This window comes from Pseudophryne corroboree, chromosome 8, assembly GCF_028390025.1.
Source record: "Pseudophryne corroboree isolate aPseCor3 chromosome 8, aPseCor3.hap2, whole genome shotgun sequence".
In the NCBI taxonomy this organism is placed as follows: Eukaryota; Metazoa; Chordata; class Amphibia; order Anura; family Myobatrachidae; genus Pseudophryne; species Pseudophryne corroboree.
The window spans coordinates 451,780,655-451,798,877 of NC_086451.1; the positions used below are offsets into that span (position 1 = coordinate 451,780,655).

Sequence of the window (18,223 nt, forward strand, 5' to 3'; positions counted from 1 at the left end):
AGGAGATAAGGGGCCCGCAGTGACTGTCAGAGAGGAGATAAGGGGCCCGCAGTGACTGTGAGAGAGGGGAGATGAGGGGGCCGCAGTGACTGTGAGAGAGAGAGGGGAGATGAGGGGGCCGCAGTGACTGTGAGAGAGAGAGGGGAGATGAGGGGGCCGCAGTGACTGTGTGAGAGAGAGAGAGAGAGAGAGAGAGAGAGAGAGAGAGAGAGAGGGGGGGGGAGATGAGGGACCCGCAGTGACTGTGAGAGAGAGGAGATGAGGGGGCCGCAGTGACTGTGAGAGAAGGGAGATGAGGGGGCCGCAGTGACTGTGAGAGAAGGGAGATGAGGGGGCCACAGTGACTGTGAGAGAAGGGAGATGAGGGGGCCACAGTGACTGTGAGAGAGGGGAGATGAGGGGGCCGCAGTGACTGTGAGAGAGAGGAGATGAGGGGGCCGCAGTGACTGTGAGAGAGAGGGGGGGAGATGAGGGGGCCGCAGTGACTGAGAGAGAGGAGATGAGGGGGCCGCAGTGACTGTGAGAGAGAGGGGGGGAGATGAGGGGGCCGCAGTGACTGTGAGAGAGAGGAGATGAGGGGGCCGCAGTGACTGAGAGAGAGGAGATGAGGGGGCCGCAGTGACTGTGAGAGAGAGAGGGGAGATGAGGGACCCGCAGTGACTGTGAGAGAGAGGAGATGAGGGGGCCGCAGTGACTGTGAGAGAGAGGGGGGGAGATGAGGGGGCCGCAGTGACTGAGAGAGAGGAGATGAGGGGGCCGCAGTGACTGTGAGAGAAGGGAGATGAGGGGGCCGCAGTGACTGTGAGAGAGAAGAGATAAGGGACCCGCAGTGACTGTGAGAGAGGAGATGAGGGGGACCCGCAGTGACTGTGAGAGAAGGGAGATGAGGGGGCCGCAGTGACTGTGAGAGAAGGGAGAGGAGGGGGCCACAGTGACTGTGAGAGAGGGGAGATGAGGGGGCCGCAGTGACTGTGAGAGAGAGAGAGGAGATGAGGGGGCCGCAGTGACTGTGAGAGAAGGGAGAGGAGGGGGCCGCAGTGACTGTGAGAGAAGGGAGATGAGGGGGCCGCAGTGACTGTGAGAGAAGGGAGATGAGGGGGCCGCAGTGACTGTGAGAGAAGGGAGATGAGGGGGCCGCAGTGACAGAGAGAGAGAGAGGAGATGAGGGGGCCGCAGTGACTGTGAGAGAGAGGAGATGAGGGGGCCGCAGTGACTGTGAGAGAAGGGAGAGGAGGGGGCCGCAGTGACTGTGAGAGAGAAGAGATAAGGGACCCGCAGTGACTGTGAGAGAAGGGAGATGAGGGGGCCGCAGTGACTGAGAGAAGGGAGAGGAGGGGGCCGCAGTGACTGTGAGAGAAGGGAGAGGAGGGGGCCGCAGTGACTGTGAGAGAGAGGAGATGAGGGGGCCGCAGTGACTGTGAGAGAGAAGAGATAAGGGACCCGCAGTGACTGTGAGAGAAGGGAGATGAGGGGGCCGCAGTGACAGAGAGAGAGGAGATGAGGGGCCGCAGTGACTGTGAGAGAGGAGATGAGGGGGCCGCAGTGACTGTGAGAGAGAGGAGATGAGGGGGGCCGCAGTGACTGTGAGAGAAGGGAGATGAGGGGGCCGCAGTGACTGTGAGAGAGGAGATGAGGGGGCCGCAGTGACTGTGAGAGAGAGGAGATGAGGGGGGCCGCAGTGACTGTGAGAGAAGGGAGAGGAGGGGGCCGCAGTGACTGAGAGAAGGGAGATGAGGGGGCCGCAGTGACTGTGAGAGAGGAGATGAGGGGGCCGCAGTGACTGAGAGAAGGGAGAGGAGGGGGCCGCAGTGACTGTGAGAGAAGGGAGATGAGGGGGCCGCAGTGACTGTGAGAGAAGGGAGAGGAGGGGGCCGCAGTGACTGAGAGAAGGGAGAGGAGGGGGCCGCAGTGACAGAGAGAGAGGAGATGAGGGGCCGCAGTGACTGTGAGAGAGGAGATGAGGGGGCCGCAGTGACTGAGAGAAGGGAGATGAGGGGGCCGCAGTGACTGTGAGAGAAGGGAGATGAGGGGGCCGCAGTGACAGAGAGAGAGGAGATGAGGGGGCCGCAGTGACTGTGAGAGAGAGGAGATGAGGGACCCGCAGTGACAGAGAGAGAGAGGGGAGATGAGGGGGCCGCAGTGACAGAGAGAGAGGAGATGAGGGGCCGCAGTGACTGTGGAGAGGAGATGAGGGGGCCGCAGTGACTGTGAGAGAGAGGAGATGAGGGGCCGCAGTGACTGTGAGAGAAGGGAGATGAGGGGGCCGCAGTGACAGAGAGAGAGGAGATGAGGGGCCGCAGTGACTGTGAGAGAGGAGATGAGGGGGCCGCAGTGACTGTGAGAGAGAGGAGATGAGGGGGCCGCAGTGACTGTGAGAGAAGGGAGATGAGGGGGCCGCAGTGAATGTGAGAGAGGAGATGAGGGGGGCCGCAGTGACTGTGAGAGAAGGGAGATGAGGGGGCCGCAGTGACTGTGAGAGAGAGGAGATGAGGGGGCCGCAGTGACTGTGAGAGAAGGGAGATGAGGGGGGCCGCAGTGACTGTGAGAGAGAGGAGATGAGGGGGCCGCAGTGACTGTGAGAGAAGGGAGAGGAGGGGGGCCGCAGTGACTGAGAGAAGGGAGATGAGGGGGCCGCAGTGACTGTGAGAGAGGAGATGAGGGGGCCGCAGTGACTGAGAGAAGGGAGAGGAGGGGGCCGCAGTGACTGTGAGAGAGGAGATGAGGGGGCCGCAGTGACTGAGAGAAGGGAGAGGAGGGGGCCGCAGTGACTGTGAGAGAAGGGAGATGAGGGGGCCGCAGTGACTGTGAGAGAGGGAGAGGAGGGGGCCGCAGTGACTGAGAGAAGGGAGAGGAGGGGGGCCGCAGTGACTGTGAGAGAGGAGATGAGGGGGCCGCAGTGACTGAGAGAGAGGGAGATGAGGGGGGCCGCAGTGACAGAGAGAGAGGAGATGAGGGGCCGCAGTGACTGTGAAGAGGAGATGAGGGGCCGCAGTGACTGTGAGAGGAGGGGCCGCAGTGACTGTGAGAGAGGAGATGAGGGGGCCGCAGTGACTGTGAGAGAGAGGAGATGAGGGGGCCGCAGTGACTGTGAGAGAAGGGAGATGAGGGGGCCGCAGTGACTGTGAGAGAGGAGATGAGGGGGCCGCAGTGACTGTGAGAGAGAGGAGATGAGGGGGCCGCAGTGACTGTGAGAGAAGGAGAGGAGGGGGCCGCAGTGACTGAGAGAAGGGAGATGAGGGGGCCGCAGTGACTGTGAGAGAGAGATGAGGGGGCCGCAGTGACTGAGAGAAGGGAGAGGAGGGGGCCGCAGTGACTGTGAGAGAAGGGAGATGAGGGGGCCGCAGTGACTGTGAGAGAAGGAGAGGAGGGGGCCGCAGTGACTGAGAGAAGGGAGAGGAGGGGGCCGCAGTGACAGAGAGAGAGAGAGAGGAGGCCGCAGTGACTGTGAGAGAGGAGATGAGGGGGCCGCAGTGACTGTGAGAGAGAGGAGATGAGGGGGCCGCAGTGACTGTGAGAGAAGGGAGATGAGGGGCCGCAGCAGTGACTGTGAGAGAGAGGAGATGGGGGCCGCAGTGACTGTGAGAGAAGGGAGAGGAGGGGGCCGCAGTGACTGAGAGAAGGGAGATGAGGGGGCCGCAGTGACTGTGAGAGAGGAGATGAGGGGGCCGCAGTGACTGAGAGAAGGGAGAGGAGGGGGCCGCAGTGACTGTGAGAGAGGAGATGAGGGGGCCGCAGTGACTGAGAGAAGGGAGAGGAGGGGGCCGCAGTGACATGTGAGAGAAGGGAGATGAGGGGGCCGCAGTGACTGTGAGAGAAGGGAGAGGAGGGGGCCGCAGTGACTGAGAGAAGGGAGAGGAGGGGGCCGCAGTGACAGAGAGAGAGGAGATGAGGGGCCGCAGTGACTGTGAGAGAGGAGATGAGGGGGCCGCAGTGACTGAGAGAAGGGAGATGAGGGGGCCGCAGTGACTGTGAGAGAAGGGAGATGAGGGGGCCGCAGTGACAGAGAGAGAGGAGATGAGGGGCCGCAGTGACTGTGAGAGAGGAGATGAGGGGCCGCAGTGACTGTGAGAGAGAGGAGATGAGGGAGGCCGCAGTGACTGTGAGAAGGGAGATGAGGGGGCCGCAGTGACTGTGAGAGAGAGGAGATGAGGGGCCGCAGTGACTGTGAGAGAAGGAGATGAGGGGCCGCAGTGACTGAGAGAGGAGATGAGGGGCCGCAGTGACTGTGAGAGAGAGGAGATGAGGGGGCCGCAGTGACTGTGAGAGAAGGGAGAGGAGGGGGCCGCAGTGACTGAGAGAAGGGAGAGGAGGGGGCCGCAGTGACTGTGAGAGAAGGGAGATGAGGGGGCCGCAGTGACTGTGAGAGAGGAGATGAGGGGGCCGCAGTGACTGTGAGAGAGAGGAGATGAGGGGGGCCGCAGTGACTGTGAGAGAGAGGAGATGAGGGGGCCGCAGTGACTGTGAGAGAAGGGAGATGAGGGGGCCGCAGTGACTGTGAGAGAAGGGAGATGAGGGGGCCGCAGTGACTGTGAGAGAAGGGAGAGGAGGGGCCGCAGTGACTGTGAGAGAAGGGAGAGGAGGGGGCCGCAGTGACTGTGAAGAAGGGAGATGAGGGGGCCGCAGTGACTGTGAGAGAAGGAGAGGAGGGGCCGCAGTGACTGTGAGAGAGAGGAGATGAGGGGGCCGCAGAGAGAGAGAGTAGATGAGGGGGCCGCAGTGACTGTGAGAGAAGGGAGATGAGGGGGCCGCAGTGACTGTGAGAGAAGGGAGATGAGGGGCCGCAGTGACTGTGAGAGAGAGGAGATGAGGGGGCCGCAGTGACTGTGAGAGAGAGATGAGGGGCCGCAGTGACTGTGAGAGAAGGGAGATGAGGGGCCGCAGTGACTGTGAGAGAAGGGAGATGAGGGGGCCGCAGTGACTGAGAGAAGGAGAGGAGGCCGCAGTGACTGTGAGAGAAGGGAGAGAGGGGGCCGCAGTGACTGTGAGAGAAGGGAGATGAGGGGGCCGCAGTGACTGTGAGAGAAGGGAGAGGAGGGGGCCGCAGTGACTGTGAGAGAGAGGAGATGAGGGGGCCGCAGAGAGAGAGAGTAGATGAGGGGGCCGCAGTGACTGTGAGAGAAGGGAGATGAGGGGGCACGCAGTGACTGTGAGAGAAGGGAGATGAGGGGGCCGCAGTGACTGTGAGAGAAGGGAGAGGAGGGGCCGCAGTGACTGAGAGAAGAGATGAGGGGGCCGCAGTGACTGTGAGAGAAGGGAGATGAGGGGGCCGCAGTGACTGTGAGAGAAGGGAGATGAGGGGGCCGCAGTGACTGTGAGAGAAGGGAGATGGAGGGGCCGCAGTGACTGTGAGAGAAGGGAGATGAGGGGCCGCAGTGACTGTGAGAGAAGGGAGAGGAGGGGGCCGCAGTGACTGTGAGAGAAGGGAGAGGAGGGGGCCGCAGTGACTGTGAGAGAAGGGAGAGGAGGGGGCCGCAGTGACTGTGAGAGAGAAGGAGATGAGGGGGCCGCAGTGACTGTGAGAGAGAGGAGATGAGGGGGCCGCAGAGAGAGAGAGTAGATGAGGGGGCCGCAGTGACTGTGAGAGAAGGGAGATGAGGGGCCGCAGTGACTGTGAGAGAAGGGAGAGGAGGGGGCCGCAGTGACTGTGAGAGAAGGGAGATGAGGGTGGCCGCAGTGACTGTGAGAGAAGGGAAATGAGGGGGCCGCAGTGACTGTGAGAGAAGGGAGAGAGGGGGCCGCAGTGACTGTGAGAGAAGGGAGAGGAGGGGCCGCAGTGACTGTGAGAGAAGAGTGAGATGAGGGGGCCGCAGTGACTGTGAGAGAAGGGAGATGAGGGGGCCGCAGTGACTGTGAGAGAAGGGAGAGGAGGGGGCCGCAGTGACTGTGAGAGAAGGGAGAGGAGGGGGCCGCAGTGACTGTGAGAGAAGGGAGAGGAGGGGGCCGCAGTGACTGTGAGAGAAGGGAGATGAGGGGGCCGCAGTGACTGTGAGAGAAGGGAGAGGAGGGGGCCGCAGTGACTGTGAGAGAAGGGAGAGGAGGGGGCCGCAGTGACTGTGAGAGAAGGGAGATGAGGGGGCCGCAGTGACTGTGAGAGAAGGGAGAGGAGGGGGCCGCAGTGACTGTGAGAGAGAGGAGATGAGGGGGCCGCAGTGACTGTGAGAGAAGGGAGATGAGGGGGCCGCAGTGACTGTGAGAGAAGAGAGATGAGGGGCCGCAGAGAGAGAGTAGAGATGAGGGGGCCGCAGTGACTGTGAGAGAAGGGAGATGAGGGGGCCGCAGTGACAGAGAGAAAGAGGGGAGATGAGGGGGCCGCAGTGACAGAGAGAAAGAGGGGAGATGAGGGGGCCGCAGTGACTGAGAGAGAAAGAGGGGAGATGAGGGAGGCCGCAGTGACTGTGAGAGAAGACGAGGGACCCGCAGTAAGAGAGAGAGAGGAGATGAGGGGGCCGCAGTGACAGAGAGAGAGAGAGAGAGAGAGACAGAGAGAGTGTAGATGAGGGGGGCCGCAGTGACTGTGAGAGAAGGGAGATGAGGGGGCCGCAGTGACTGTGAGAGAAGGAGATGAGGGAGCCGCAGTGACTGTGAGAGAAGGGAGATGAGGGGGCCGCAGTGACTGTGAGAGAAGGGAGAAGAGGGGGCCGCAGTGACTGTGAGAGAGAGAGATGAGGGGGCCGGCAGTGACTGTGAGAGAAGAGAGATGAGGGGGCCGCAGTGACTGTGAGAGAGAGAGATGAGGGGGCCGCAGTGACTGTGAGAGAAGAGAGATGAGGGGGCCGCAGTGACTGTGAGAGAGGAATGAGGGGACACAGTGACTGTGAGAGAAGAGAGATGAGGGGGCCGCAGTGACTGTGAGAGAAGGGAGATGAGGGGGCCGCAGTGACTGTGAGAGAAGGGAGATGAGGGGGCCGCAGTGACTGTGAGAGAGAGGAGATGAGGGGGGCCGCAGAGAGAGAGAGGAGATGAGGGGCCGCAGTGACTGTGAGAGAGAGGGAGAGGAGGGGGCCGCAGTGACTGTGAGAGGAGATGAGGGGGCCGCAGTGACTGTGAGAGAAGGGAGATGAGGGGGCCGCAGTGACAGAGAGAGAGAGAGGAGATGAGGGGGACACAGTGACAGAGACAGAGAGGGGAGATGAGGGGGCCGCAGTGACTGTGAGAGAAGGGAGATGAGGGGGCCGCAGTGACTGTGAGAGAAGAGAGATGAGGGGGCCGCAGTGACTGTGAGAGAAGGGAGATGAGGGGGCCGCAGTGACTGTGAGAGAAGAGAGATGAGGGGGCCGCAGTGACTGTGAGAGAAGGGAGATGAGGGGGCCGCAGTGACTGTGAGAGAAGGGAGATGAGGGGGCCGCAGTGACTGTGAGAGAGAGGAGATGAGGGGGCCGCAGAGAGAGAGAGGAGATGAGGGCCGCAGTGACTGTGAGAGAGAGGAGAGGAGGGGGCCGCAGTGACTGTGAGAGAAGGGAGATGAGGGGGCCGCAGTGACAGAGAGAGAGAGAGGAGATGAGGGGCCGCAGTGACTGTGAGAGAGAGGAGAAGGAGGGGGCCGCAGTGACTGTGAGAGAGGGAGATGAGGGGGCCGCAGTGACAGAGAGAGAGAGGGGAGATGAGGGGGCCGCAGTGATTGTGAGAGAGAGAGAGAGAGAGAGAGAAAAAGAGGAGATGAGGGACCCGCAGTGACTGTGAGAGAGAGTAGATGAGGGGGGCCGCAGTGACAGAGAGAGAGAGAGGAGATGAGGGGGCCGCAGAGAGAGAGTAGATGAGGGGGCCGCAGTGACTGTGAGAGAAGGGAGATGAGGGGGCCGCAGTGACAGAGAGAGAGAGAGAGAAGAGATAAGGGACCCGCAGTGACTGTGAGAGAAGGGAGATGAGGGGGCCGCAGTGACAGAGAGAGAGAGGGGAGATGAGGGGTCCGCAGTGATTGTGAGAGAGAGAGAGAGAGAGAAGAAAAAGAGGAGTGAGGGACCCGCAGTGACTGTGAAAGAGAGAGAGAGGAGATGAGGGGGCCGCAGTGACAGAGAGAGAGAGGAGAGGGGGCCGCAGTGACTGTGAGAGAAGGGAGATGAGGGGGCCGCAGTGACTGTGAAAGAGAGAGAGAGGAGATGAGGGGACCGCAGTGACAGAGAGAGAGGAGAGGAGGGGGCCGCAGTGCAGAGAGAGAGAGAGAGAGAGAGAGAGAGAGTGTAGATGAGGGGGCCGCAGTGACTGTGAGAGAAGGGAGATGAGGGGGCCGCAGTGACTGTGAGAGAAGGGAGATGAGGGGGCCGCAGTGACTGTGAGAGAAGGGAGATGAGGGGGCCGCAGTGACTGTGAGAGAGAGAGAGAGGAGATGAGGGGACCGCAGTGACAGAGAGAGAGGATGAGGAGGGGGCCGCAGTGACAGAGAGAGAGAGAGAGAGAGAGAGAGAGTGTAGATGAGGGGGCCGCAGTGACTGTGAGAGAAGGGAGATGAGGGGGCCGCAGTGACTGTGAGAGAAGGAGAGAGGGGGGCCGCAGTGACTGTGAGAGAGAGGAGAGGAGGGGGCCGCAGTGACTGTGAGAGAAGGGAGATGAGGGGGCCGCAGTGACTGTGAGAGAAGAGAGATGAGGGGGCCGCAGTGACTGTGAGAGAGAGGAGATGAGGGGGCCGCAGTGACTGTGAGAGAAGGGAGAGGAGGGGGCCGCAGTGACTGTGAGAGAGAGGAGATGAGGGGGCCGAAGTGACTGTGAGAGAAGGGAGATGAGGGAGCCGCAGTGACTGTGAGAGAAGGGAGATGAGGGTGGGCCGCAGTGACAGAGAGAGAGAGGGGAGATGAGGGGGCCGCAGTGATTGTGAGAGAGAGAGAGAGAGAGAGAGAGAGAGAGAGAGAAGAGAAAGAAAATAAGAATTTACTTACCGATAATTCTATTTCTCGTAGTCCGTAGTGGATGCTGGGGACTCGTCAGGACCATGGGGGTTTAGCGCCTCCGCAGGAGACAGGGCACAATAATAAAAGCTTTAGGATCAGGTGGTGTGCACTGGCTCCTCCCCCTATGACCCTCCTCCAAGCCTCAGTTAGGATACTGTGCCCGGACGAGCGTGCATAATAAGGAAGGATATTGAATCCCGGGTAAGACTCATACCAGCCACACCAATCACACCGTACAACCTGTGATCTGAACCCAGTTAACAGTATGATAACAACGAAGGAGCCTCTGAAAAGATGGCTCACAACAAGAATAACCCGATTTTTGTAACAATAACTATTTACAAGTATTGCAGACAATCCGCACTTGGGATGGGCGCCCAGCATCCACTACGGACTACGAGAAATAGAATTATCGGTAAGTAAATTCTTATTTTCTCTAACGTCCTAAGTGGATGCTGGGGACTCCGTCAGGACCATGGGGATTATACCAAAGCTCCCAAACGGGCGGGAGTGCGGATGACTCTGCAGCACCGAATGAGAGAACTCCAGGTCCTCCTCAGTCAGGGTGTGCCCCTGACCAAGTAGCAGCTCGGCAAAGTTGTAAAGCCGAGACCCCTCGGGCAGCCGCCCAAGATGAGCCCACTTCCTTGTGGAATGGGCTTTTACTGATTTTGGCTGTGGCAAGCCTGCCACAGAATGTGCAAGCTGAATTGTACTACAAATCCAGCGAGCAATCGTCTGCTTAGAAGCAGGAACACCCATCTTGTTGGGTGCATACAGGCTAAACAGCGAGTCAGATTTTCTGACTCCAGTCGTCCTGGAAACATATATTTTCAGGGCCCTGACAACGTCAAGTAACTTGGAGTCCTCCAAGTCCCTAGTAGCCGCAGGTACCACAATAGGTTGGTTCATGTGAAAAACAGAAAACACCTTAAGGAGAAATTGAGGACGAGTCCTCAATTCTGCCCTGTCAGAATGAAAAATTAAGTAAGGGCTTTTATATGATAAAGCCGCCCATTCTGACACACGCCTGGCTGAAGCCAGGGCTAATAGAATCTTCACCTTCCATGTGAAATATTTTAATTCCACAGTGGTGAGTGGATCAAACCAATGTGACTTTAGGAAACTCAAAACAACATTGAGATCCCAAGGTGCCACTGGGGGCACAAAAGGAGGCTGTATATGCAGTACCCCTTTTACAACGTCTGAACTTCAGGCACTGAAGCCAGTTCTTTCTGGAAGAAATTCGACAGGGTCGAAATTTGAACCTTAATGGACCCTAATTTTAGGCCCATAGACACTCCTGTTTTCAGGAAATGTAGGAACGACCCAGTTGGAATTCCTCTGTAGGGACCTTCTTGGCCTCACACCACGCAACATATTTTCGCCAAATGCGGTGAAAATGTTTTGCGGCTACATCCTTCCTGGCTTCGACCACGGTAGGGATGACTTCATCTGGAATGCCCTTTCAGGATCCGGCGTTCAACTGCCATGCCGTCAAACGCAGCCGCGGTAAGTCTTGGAACAGACAAGGCCCCTGCTGGAGCAGGTCCTTTCTTAAAGGTAGAGGCCACGGTTCTTCCGTGAGCATCTCTTGAAGTTCCGGGTACCAAGTCCTTCTTGACCCATCCGGAACCACGAGTATCGTTCTTACTCATCTCCTTCTTATGATTCCCAGTACTTTTGGTATGAGATGCATAGGAGGGAACACATACCCTGACTGGTACACCCACAGTGTTACCAGAGCGTCCACCACTATTGCCTGAGGGTCCCTTGACCTGGCGCAATATTTGTCTAGTTTTTTGTTCAGGCGGGACGCCAACATGTCCACCTTTGGTTTTTCCCAACGGTTTACAATCATGTGGAAGACTTCCCGCTGAAGTCCCCACTCTCCCGGGTGGAGGTTATGCCTGCTGAGGAAATCTGCTTCCCAGTTTTCCACTCCCGGAATTAACACTGCTGAGAGTGTTATCACATGATTTTTCGCCCAGCGAAGAATCCTTGCAGTTTCTGCCATTTCCCTCCTGCTTCATGTGCCGCCCTGTCTGTTTACGTGGGCGACTGCCGTGATGTTGTCCCACTGGATCAATACCGGCTGACCTTGAAGCAGAGGTCTTGCTAAGCTTAGAGCCTTGTAAATTGCCCTTAGCTCCAGTATATTTATGTGGAGAGAAGTCTCCAGACTTGATCACACTCCCTGGAAATTTTTTCCTTGTGTGACTGCTCCCCAGCCACTCAGGCTGGCATCCGTGGTCACCAGGACCCAGTCCTGAATGTCGAATCTGCGGCCCTTTCATAGATGAGCACTCTGCAGCCACCGCAGAAGAAAACACCCTTGTCCTTGGAGACAGGGTTATCCGCTGATGCATCTGAAGATGCGATCCGGACCATTTTCCCAGCAGATTCCACTGAAAAGTTCTTGCGTGAAATCTACCGAATGGGATCGCTTTGTACGAAACCACCATTTTTCACAGGACCCTTGTGCAATGATGCACTGATACTTTTCCTGGTTTTAGGAGGTTCCTGACTAGCTCGGATAACTCCCTGGCCTTCTTCTCCGGGAGAAAACATCCTTTTCTGGACTGTGTCCAGAATCATTCCTAGGAACATTAGACGTGTTGTCGGAAAAAGCTGCGATTTTGGAATATTTAGAATCCACTCGTGCTGTCGTAGAACTACTTGAGATAGTGCTACTCCGACCGCCAACTGTTCTCTGGACCTTGCCCTTATCAGGAAAGCGTCCATATTTCTTTTAGGAAGAATCATCATTTCGGCCATTACCATGGTAAAGACCCGGGGTGCCGTGGACAATCCAAACGGCAGCGTCTGAACTGATAGTGACAGTTCTGTACCACGAACCTGAGATACCCTTGGTGAGAAGGGCAAAATTTGGACATGTAGGTAAGCGTCCCTGATATCCAGTGACACCATATCGTCCTGGTTCGCTATCACTGCTCTGAGTGACTCCATCTTGATTTGAACCCTTGTATGTAATTGTTCAAATCTTTTAGATCTCACCGAGCCGTTTGGCTTCAGTACCACAATATAGTGTGGAATAATACTCCTTCCCTTGTTGTAGGAGGGGTACTTTGATTATCACCTGCTGGGAATACAGCCTGTGAATTTTTTTTTTTTTTTTTTTCAATACTGCCTCCCTGTCGGAGGGAGACGTTGGTAAAGCAGACTTCAGGAACTTGTGAGGGGAAGACGTCTCGAATTTCCAATGTACACCTGGGATACTACGTGTAGGATCCAGGAGTCCACTTGCGAGTGAGCCCACTGCGTGCTGAAACTCTTGAGATGACCCCCCACCGCACCTGAGTCCGCTTGTATGGCCCCAGCGTCATGCTGCGGACTTGGCAGAAGCTGTGGAGGACTTCTGTTCCTGGGAATGGGCTGCCTGCTGCAGTCTTCTTCCCTTTCCTCTAACCCTGGGCAGATATGACTGGCCTTTTGCCCGCCTGTGTCACAATCCTGACTGTAATTCTCATATTTGGTGACTTACCCCTGCTTTCTGTCCAGGATCCTGTGTCTTTTCACTCACGGAGTTAAACAGCTTGTCAGCACTGAGTTTCCTGAGTTCTCTGCCTGAGAGGTAATCAGCTCCACCTGTGGTGATCTCCTGTGTGAGGCTGAATTCAGTAATCTAAAAGCAAGCATCCTGTGTTTTGCAGAAGTCCAGGCTTCAGTGTTCTCTTGGCCTGCTAGGCCTCATTCTACATCACAGCCTTGGCTAGAGTAGTCACATGACAGTGACATCACCTAATCCTGCCCACCAATCATCAAGGACCAGGAAGTATAAATCAGGAGGCTGAGTTGGAATCTGGGCCATTTCCTCGTGTCACATACAGCCTTGTGAGAGTCTTTATGCTGAGCTCCCTTAAGGTAACCATTGTACCTAAGTTCCTGTGGAAACTCTGTTCCCTTGTTCCTGTATGGTTACTTGTGTGTTGCCATTTGATTTCACCATTTCCCTGAGTCTCAATGTAAAGGCACAGCTGCAATGTTTCGTCTTAAAGGCACAGTACTGAATTCCATGTTCTCCACTGAAAACCACAGCTGTCGTGTTTCAGTTTTACTACTGTTGTAGTTGGGATCTCCAGAGCTCAGTACTTCCGTGCTTCCAACACCTCAGTACCTCCGTGCTTCCAACACCTCCGTGCTTCCAGCACCTCCGTGACTCAGCATCTCCGTGCCTCAGCACCTCAGCACCTCCGTGCCTCAGGACCTCCGTGCCTCCGTGCCTCAGTACCTCCGTGCTTCCAGCACCTCCGTGCCTCCGTGCTTCCAGCACCTCCGTGACTCAGCATCTCCGTGCCTCAGCACCTCAGTACCTCCGTGCCTCAGGACCTCCGTGCCTCCGTGCCTCAGTACCTCCGTGCTTCCAGCACCTCCGTGCCTCCGTGCTTCCAGCACCTCCGTGACTCAGCATCTCCGTGCCTCAGCACCTCCGTGCCTCAGTACCTCCGTGCTTCCAGCACCTCCGTGCCTCCGTGCTTCCAGCATCTCCGTGACTCAGCATCTCCGTGACTCAGCACCTCCGTGCCTCCGTGCCTCAGCACCTCCGTGCCTCAGTACCTCCGTGCTTCCAGCACCTCCGTGCCTCCGTGCCTCAGCACCCCAGTGTCTCTACGCACTCCAGTGTCTCTACGCACCCCAGTGTCTCTACGCACCTCAGTGTCTCTACGCACCTCAGTGTCTCTACGCACCTCAGTGCCTCTACGCACCTCAGTGCCTCTACGCACCTCAGTGCCTCTACGTACCTCAGTGTCTCCAAGTACCTCAGTGTCTCCAAGCACCTCAGTGTCTCCAAGCACCTCAGTGTCTCCAAGCACCTCAGTGTCTCCAAGCACCTCAGTGTCCCCAAGCACCCCGTGCCCTTTAGCACAGTTGTACCTGTTATTCTTCACTGATTCATCAGCGCCTTTCCAGTTCTGTCTTTCAGGAGACCTTCAGCGCCCACACGTGCTTCCTGTCTGCCGACCTCATCCTGCATGAGGAGAACTTGGATTCGGCCATCTCTGCCGCGGTTCCTCTTCCCAGTCACCGGAAGAGACCCCGAGTCCACAACACTTCCAAAACCAGGTCAGTGGTGGTATTCGTGTAGTCCTCCAGTCGCCCGCGCAGACTTCGCTAGCACCGGGTTCACAAAAACCTTAGTCATGACAGTAGGAAATGGCCACATGGACCCGGCCGAAAGTGTTAGTCTGACGCATGACCTCCTAAGCAATATTGCAGGACGCTTGGAAGGTCTGGAGTCGACTCAGCATCGATTGGCACAGTGTCTGCAGCGGAATTCGTCCTCCAGAGATTCTATGACCTTCTGCTCTAAGACTCCTGACCAACTGCAGATTTTCTACCAGATGTTACTACAGTTACAAGAACTTTTGCCTAGTATTCTCTCTGTGATGCCTGATCTCCTCAGGAATACTACCAACGTTGTTGATCCTGTTTTGTCCCATCCAGTTAATAGAGTCTCTTCCTCTGCGCAAGGGAAAGTTTTTCATCAGAGCTATCCACGGCCCAAGCTCTCTGAAGCTGAACGTCAGCGGCGTAAGGAGCTACATCTCTGTCTTTACTGTGGAAATTCTGGTCATTTTGTTAAAGACTGCATTCTTCGCAAGCCAGGGAATGGTGACAAATCGCAGTATCACAGTGCTCATGTCTACAAGTCATCCACAGTAGCCGATCCTGCTACTGCTGACGGGGGTATCAAGATGGCTACTCGGAAAGAGACTCAAATTTATGACTGGGGTCCGGTGATTAAAAGACCTTATCCCAAGTTGGGTGTCCAGAGAAGAATATTCAAGCCATTTAGAGTCACAGAGGAGTCAGAGTGTCTATTCAAGCCATTTAGAGTCACAGAGGAGTCAGAGTGTCCAGCCCCAGGGGGGGCGTCCGTGTCTTCAGCCCCAGGAGGGGCGTCTTCAGAGTGTCCAGCCCCAGGAGGGGCGTCTTCAGAGTGTCCAGCCCCAGGAGGGGCGTCTTCAGAGTGTCCAGCCCCAGGAGGGGCGTCTTCAGAGTGTCCAGCCCCAGGAGGGGCGTCTTCAGAGTGTCCAGCCCCAGGAGGGGCGTCTTCAGAGTGTCCAGCCCCAGGAGGGGCGTCTTCAGAGTGTCCAGCCCCAGGAGGGGCGTCTTCAAAGTGTCCAGCCCCAGGAGGGGCGTCTTCAGAGTGTCCAGCTCCAGGAGGGGCGTCTTCAGAGTGTCTAGCCCCAGGAGGGGCGTCTTCAAAGTGTCCAGCCCCAGGAGGGGCGTCTTCAAAGTGTCTAGCCCCAGGAGGGGCGTCTTCAGAGTGTCCAGCCCCAGGGGGGGCGTCCGTGTCTTCAGCCCCAGGGGGGGCGTCTTCAGAGTGTCCAGCCCCAAGAAGGGGTTCTTCAGAGTGTCCAGCCCCAAGAAGGGGTTCTTCAGAGTGTCCAGCCCCAGTGAGGGGTTCAGAGCGTCCAGCCCCAGTGAGGGGTTCAGAGCGTCCAGCCCCAGTGAGGGGTTCAGAGCGTCCAGCCCCAGGAGGGGGTTCTTCAGAGGGCACAGCCCCAGGAGGGGGTTCTTCAGAGGGTCCAGCCCCAGGAGGGGGTTCCGAGGGTACAGCCCCAGGAAGGGGATCCGAGGGTCCAGAGCCAGAGGGTCTACATAGTGCTGCCCAGCCAGAGGGTCTACAGAGTGCTGCCCAGCCAGAGGGTCTACAGAGTGCTGCCCAGCCAGAGAGCCTTCAGAGCGCTGCCCAGCCAGAGAGCCTTCAGAGCGCTGCCCAGCCAGAGAGCCTTCAGAGCGCTGCCCAGCCAGAGAGCCTTCAGAGCGCTGCCCAGCCAGAGAGCCTTCAGAGCGCTGCCCAGCCAGAGAGCCTTCAGAGCGCAGACCAGCCCCGTGAAGAGAGGGCTCTTGCCTCAGCCCAGCCCCTTGAAGTGGGGGCTCTTGCCTCAGCCCAGCCCCTTGAAGTGGGGGCTCTTGCCTCAGCCCAGCCCCGTGAAGTGGGGGCTCCTGCCTTGGTTCAGCCCCGTGAAGAAAGGACTCAGTCCGTCCCGGTTCCAGCCGGTCCAGCAATACTCCAGGCCCAGCCTGGTCAGTCCGTCCCGGTTCCAGCCGGTCCAGCAATACTCCAGGCCCAGCTTGGCCAGTCCGTTCCGGTTCCAGCCGGTCCAGCAATACTCCAGGCTCCGCCTGGTCAGTTCGTTCCGGTTCCAGCCGGTCCAGTGTTACTCCAGGACCAGCCTGGTCAGTCTCCTTTGGTTCCAGCCAATTCAAGCATCCCCGGATCCAATCCAGTCCTACTCGTCCAGTCAAAGATTTCTCCAGTTTCAGCCTCTAAGCTTTCGTCTGATGGTTTACCACCTATTTACTTCGATGGAGATTTACTGCAATATGCCGCTTTGGTTGAACAATTTCTGTCTCGGATGGAGTCTGATCCTTCAGGTGCAGTAACTCCTTCCAACGTTACTCGATATCTGTTCCTGGCATTCAGAGGAAGAGCTTTGGAGTGGGCCAACATGCTTTTTGAGAGTAATGATCCTGTGTTCCATGACTTACAGAATTTTAGTAATGCTGTGGTTAAAGAATTTGGTCCTAAACCTATGGAATCTGACTCGGTAAAGAAATCAGGCTCTAAAGGGAATGCAGAAGGAAGTTTGTGCTGTCCTCCCAGGGATAATCTAAGAATCTCCTTCAGTAAGAATCCGACCATTAAAATTGCTCATGTTGGAGTCTCTCCTAGCCCAGAGAATTTAAATCTCCAGTGCACCTCATTTTCATCTGCAAACTGTGTATCTATGGGAGATTCATATCTTCCATTAGACTTGGACTCAGACTCTGAATTTGATCCAGTCCATGATGCTACTCCTTTCTTGGGAGCCCCCATGTTTTCTAAGGAAGGTTTTTCTTTACAGGAGATCCCGCGGTCCTTGGTCAAAACCAAACGTTCCCATAAGAAGAAGAGGCATCAACAAAGGTCCTAAATTCTTCTGTATGAATTTCTCAAGTTCCCCTAAGATTGGATGGGTGTCCGGAGTCCACCCTCGAAGAGGGGGATACTGTCACAATCCTGACTGTAATTCTCATATTTGGTGACTTACCCCTGCTTTCTGTCCAGGATCCTGTGTCTTTTCACTCACGGAGTTAAACAGCTTGTCAGCACTGAGTTTCCTGAGTTCTCTGCCTGAGAGGTAATCAGCTCCACCTGTGGTGATCTCCTGTGTGAGGCTGAATTCAGTAATCTAAAAGCAAGCATCCTGTGTTTTGCAGAAGTCCAGGCTTCAGTGTTCTCTTGGCCTGCTAGGCCTCATTCTACATCACAGCCTTGGCTAGAGTAGTCACATGACAGTGACATCACCTAATCCTGCCCACCAATCATCAAGGACCAGGAAGTATAAATCAGGAGGCTGAGTTGGAATCTGGGCCATTTCCTCGTGTCACATACAGCCTTGTGAGAGTCTTTATGCTGAGCTCCCTTAAGGTAACCATTGTACCTAAGTTCCTGTGGAAACTCTGTTCCCTTGTTCCTGTATGGTTACTTGTGTGTTGCCATTTGATTTCACCATTTCCCTGAGTCTCAATGTAAAGGCACAGCTGCAATGTTTCGTCTTAAAGGCACAGTACTGAATTCCATGTTCTCCACTGAAAACCACAGCTGTCGTGTTTCAGTTTTACTACTGTTGTAGTTGGGATCTCCAGAGCTCAGTACTTCCGTGCTTCCAACACCTCAGTACCTCCGTGCTTCCAACACCTCCGTGCTTCCAGCACCTCCGTGACTCAGCATCTCCGTGCCTCAGCACCTCAGTGCCTCAGGACCTCCGTGCCTCCGTGCCTCAGTACCTCCGTGCTTCCAGCACCTCCGTGCCTCCGTGCTTCCAGCACCTCCGTGACTCAGCATCTCCGTGCCTCAGCACCTCAGTACCTCCGTGCCTCAGGACCTCCGTGCCTCAGTACCTCCGTGCTTCCAGCACCTCCGTGCCTCCGTGCTTCCAGCACCTCCGTGACTCAGCATCTCCGTGCCTCAGCACCTCCGTGCCTCAGTACCTCCGTGCTTCCAGCACCTCCGTGCCTCCGTGCTTCCAGCATCTCCGTGACTCAGCATCTCCGTGCCTCAGCACCTCCGTGCCTCAGCACCTCCGTGCCTCAGTACCTCCGTGCTTCCAGCACCTCCGTGCCTCCGTGCCTCAGCACCCCAGTGTCTCTACGCACTCCAGTGTCTCTACGCACCCCAGTGTCTCTACGCACCTCAGTGTCTCTACGCACCTCAGTGTCTCTACGCACCTCAGTGCCTCTACGCACCTCAGTGCCTCTACGCACCTCAGTGCCTCTACGTACCTCAGTGTCTCCAAGTACCTCAGTGTCTCCAAGCACCTCAGTGT

At 56.8% G+C, this 18,223-nt stretch overlaps 1 protein-coding gene across 4 annotated transcripts in view; it reads right to left on the bottom strand.

Moving 5' to 3' along the window:
• Positions 1-18,223, bottom strand: part of CUTA (cutA divalent cation tolerance homolog) — a 111,203-nt gene that overhangs the window by 11,063 nt on the left and 81,917 nt on the right. The window lies entirely within an intron of this gene.